This window comes from Mandrillus leucophaeus, unplaced genomic scaffold (assembly GCF_000951045.1).
Source record: "Mandrillus leucophaeus isolate KB7577 unplaced genomic scaffold, Mleu.le_1.0 Scaffold821, whole genome shotgun sequence".
Taxonomy (NCBI): Eukaryota; Metazoa; Chordata; class Mammalia; order Primates; family Cercopithecidae; genus Mandrillus; species Mandrillus leucophaeus.
The window spans coordinates 638,226-642,681 of record NW_012108931.1 but is presented as its reverse complement, the minus strand read 5'-3'; the positions used below and the strand labels follow the sequence as shown (position 1 = coordinate 642,681).

The 4,456-nt window shown below is 39.3% G+C and overlaps 1 pseudogene; it reads left to right on the top strand.

Moving 5' to 3' along the window:
* LOC105530440 overlaps positions 1–3,531 on the top strand; it is a 157,387-nt pseudogene extending 153,856 nt beyond the window's left edge.
* The last annotated feature ends 925 nt before the right edge of the window (positions 3,532–4,456 follow it).

The following is a 4,456-nucleotide window of genomic DNA, read 5'->3' as shown; positions in this document are numbered from 1 at the left end:
CCCTGCTTCAGCTCTCGCTGGTTGGGCTGCAGCAGCTGACCAGCACCGATCGTCCGGCACTCCCCAGTGAGATGAACCCAGTACCTCAGTTGAAAATGCCGAAATCACTGGTCTTCTGTGTCGCTGGGAGTTGGAGACTGGAGGCTGTTCCTATTCGGCCATCTTGCCAATTCTCCCCTATATTCTCTTTAAATGTAATTCATTGAAATATTAATTTAGCAAACTCATTTTATAGTCCAATGAACAGTGACTTGTAAAATGAAGTCTATTTTATTGCATGACTTCATGAAAAATGCTGATATGTTTAACTTGGCTAATATAGAAAGTGTTGTATTGTTTGTAGTAGTGGTGGTGTTTTTCACCAAGTGTGCTGTGTTAAAGCCCATCTTGAATATTAAGCATTTGTTCCATGTATTGCTGCAAAATACCCTGGTTCTATAATCCTTTAAAGACAAATTGAGTGAAACAAATCTGACCAGTCCTGGGGGTATTAGTTATATTTTGAAACGAACTCAAGCCCAGATACACATTTCTAAATTGTGATTTTCATGGAAAGTGATTATTCAGGACTGGTAGTAATATGAAATGTTGTAGTTTGGTAGATGTGTTATATTATGAAAATTGACAAAAGTAAGAGTTTTTTGTTTTGTTTTGTTTTTTGTGTTTCATGAGACATAATGCCTTACTGTCATCAAACTTCAAAACCTTATACATAATATAAACTTATTTGTGCTAACTTCTTATTTTTAAAATTTGAGATGAAATTGACACATATGTATTATCTAATATAGTAGCTCTTGCAATATATGGTTTTTGAGCATTTAAAGTGTGGCTGGTCTGACTGAGGAACTACATTTTAAATTTTATTTAATTTTAAATAATTTAAATTTAAATTCATATGGCCACATGTGGCTAGTGGCTACAATATGGAACAGTGCAGCCTCAGACAGTACCTCTCAACTGGAGATCTAGAAGGGAGTTAAATCGTCGTGCCCAAAGGCACGCACTGTTTCTAATTAATCAGTTTACCTCTTGTGCATCAAGAATACTATGTATCATTATTAGACTAATTAAGAAAATAGTGTCTCAAATTATTTTCTGTGAGGCCTAATTCTCTCACAGCATATAATTGAGAACGGCTGTTTTAGAAAGTTCCCTCATTTCCTTTTCCATTCATACCACCCCCAAAGATCCCCCAAATGAAAATCACTATTCTTTTGTTTGTATCCATTGATGATTTTTGTCTGTTCTTTGACTTCATACAGATAGAAATATACAGTGTGTTTTATGTTGGGGATGACTTCTGTCACTTTACAAAATGTTTTTGAGATCCATATTGTATCTAGTAATAGTTCATTTATTTATATTGCTATGCAGTATTTCATTGTATCAACATATCAAAATTTGTTTACCTATTTCTAAATTTGTCCATTTCATTTAAGTTGACAAATTTATTAACATAAAATTTTCAGAACATCTTCTATTATCTCATTAATTTCTATAGTATCTATAATAATGTCCCCTATCTCATATTTGATGTCAGTAATTTACTTATGCCATCTTGCTAGGAGTTTATCAATTTTATAAAAAATTTTAAAAAATGACTTTGACCTTGTTGATTTTCTCTATGGTTTTATATTTTATTTATCCTTTCATCACCATTAGCCCTTTCTTTCACTTATTTTATAAGGTAAAACTAGTTAAAACTAAATCTAGTTTTTCTCATAGGCTTTTATTTATTATATAAATTTCCAGTTATGTATGAAATACCCATTCTTTCCATTTATTTACTGATTCTGCAGACTTCATTGAGCACCTGTCTACCCCATGGAAGGCGCTGGGATAAGCATTAGTAAACAAGATCACCACAGTTCTTGCCCTTTTGTCTTCACAATTTTGTTCAGTAGGTAGATACTGGGAAAGAAATGGCAAGATACCCAGGCCTGGTGGCACATGCTTATAATCCCAGCTGCTTGGGAGGCTGAGGCAGGAGGATTGCTTGAGCCCAGGAGTTTGAGACCAGCCTGGACAATGTAGTGAGCCCTTAGTCTCACTACAGCTATTAACCACCATCCACTGGAGTTCCTTAATCCCTCAATGAGGCTCTGTGGTCCACAGCAAGGACCCTTTGATTCTACACCTCACCACCTATGAACAGCTCAGTAAAAGAGATCATAATTTTATGCACAATTCTGTTTTGGGGTAGCCTTGGAGTCTGGAGAGCAAAATCTATCAGCACAGGTTTAATTTTTACACCCAAACCCTGTATTCTTGGCAGGGAGGACAAGTGGGTCTCAAGGGTAGCTGAGTCAGAGCTCTACATATGGGAGCAGCTACACCTACCCCCAAGCTCCCTGGGCTGCACAGTGGTTGATGGGCAGATGGGCTTTCACAGTGACACCTTTAGCAAGGCTTCTGGGGTGAACAGCCTGTAGCAGGACATGGTCAGCCTGAAGATTGGGATGTCAGCTCCTCTGCAGTTAAGGACAGTAGGCTCTGTCATCAGCAGTGTGGCACTGATTGGCATCCTTTCTGGCAATGATGGGACATATGTGAACATGGCAGTTTCAAAGCTGACCTCATGGGCTGCCATTGCCAGCAAGCCTGCAAAACCATGGCCTAAAATGGAAACAAAGAGTGGACCTGTCATAGGGGGTGCACTGCCCACTCCATCTATAAAGCATAACATGGATATTGACACCAGGGAAAACAAGGGGCCTGTGCTGAAGACCCCAGACCCCCAGGAGACAATATCCTCACAACCCCAGAAGGTTCCTCATCTTCTCCCAATGAAGCTTCCTGCTTTGGCTCAACCACAGTATCAGAACCCTCATCAGTCACTCCAGACCTACTGGATCATTCCTCACATGGAAATATGGCATGTGGGCAGAGAAGAGGGGCCAACAGTGATAGTAACTCTCCTGGAAATACCAAGACTAATTCTGCCCCAAGTGTAAAAAAAAACTGAAAGCTGCCCACAATTATAATCCTAAAGAATTTGACTGGAATCTCAAAACTGGACATGTATGCATTATAAAGAGCTATTCTGAGGATGACATTCACTACTCCATTAAGTACTCCATTTTGTGTAGTACAGAACATGCACTATGTACTTGAACAGTGCATTCAGCTCCATAAGCAGCAAAGGGCCTGCCTACCTGCTCTTCAGCATCAGTGGGAGTGGGTATTTCTGTGGGGTGGCCGAGATGAAGTGCTCTGTGGACAGCAGCACCAGTGCTGGAGTCTGGTCTGAAGACAAATGGAAGGGAAATTTTGATATCGAGTGAATTTTTGTCAGTGATGTGCCCAATAACCAGCTCAGGCACATCAGACTGGAGAATCATGACAGCAAGCCAGTCATAAACCATAAAACACAGGAGGTGCCTTTAGAAAAAGAAAAACAAGTGCTGAAAATTATCAGCTTCCTACAAGCACACAACCTCCATCTTTGATGACTTTTCTCACTATGCGAAATGCCAGGACGAGGAGGAGGTGATGTGCAAGGAATGACACAATCAAAATAAACAATAAGAACAAACCAGTTTCTTGTGTGTTCTAAAAATTGATTTTGAAAAAGTGTTTATAAAGCATGTGCTTGGTCAGCTCCAGTGTGTTGTCTTGTGCAGGGGTTGAGTATTGCATCTTTGTCTTTTTGTAGTTTCCCCCCCCGCCCCACAGATGGATCCACATTCACTTGTACTTTTTAAAATGATACTGAAGAACGCACTCTCATGCCTGTAATCCCACCACATTGGGAGGTGGGTGGATCATGAGGTCAGGAGTTCGAGAACAGCCTAGCCAAGATGGTGAAACCCCGTCTCTACTAAAAATACAAAAATTAGCCAGGCATGGTGGTGAGTGCCTGTAATCCCAGCTACTTGGGAGGCTGAGGCAGGAGAATTGCTTGAGCCCAGGAGATGGAGGTTGCAGTGAGCCGAGATGGCATCACTGCATTCTAGCCTGGGCAACAGAGTGAGACTCTGTCTCAAAAACAAAAAAAAAGTTTTTTTGTGTCACCTTATCAATGAGACCAATGTGAAATATAAGTATCCTTTAAAACAAACAAAGCAAAACAAACAAACCTAGTACATCCAAATTAATTTTTTCTATTTTGTCAGAAATTATGGTCTTTTTCTTAAATTCAGTCATTTAATATCTCCATTTGAGATTTCATATTTCTCACCCCTTTATTGCTTTATAGCAAAGATAAGAAACCATGAGTTTTTTTTCTCATTTAAAAGTATTCTGTTAAAATCCCTTGAAAATATCTACCAAGTGGCTTCTCTCTTCCTCACTGCCCTGTTGTCTGATCTGGCTGGATAGTAATGGGATGCAATGTGCAGAGGAATTAGAAGATGTTTTAGGTCTGATTCAATGTTTAGTTATTCTTAGTTGTTTGCAGATCGTTTTTAATTTCCTCCTTTTTCTTCACTGGAGAATCCTCATGGTGTCTTTA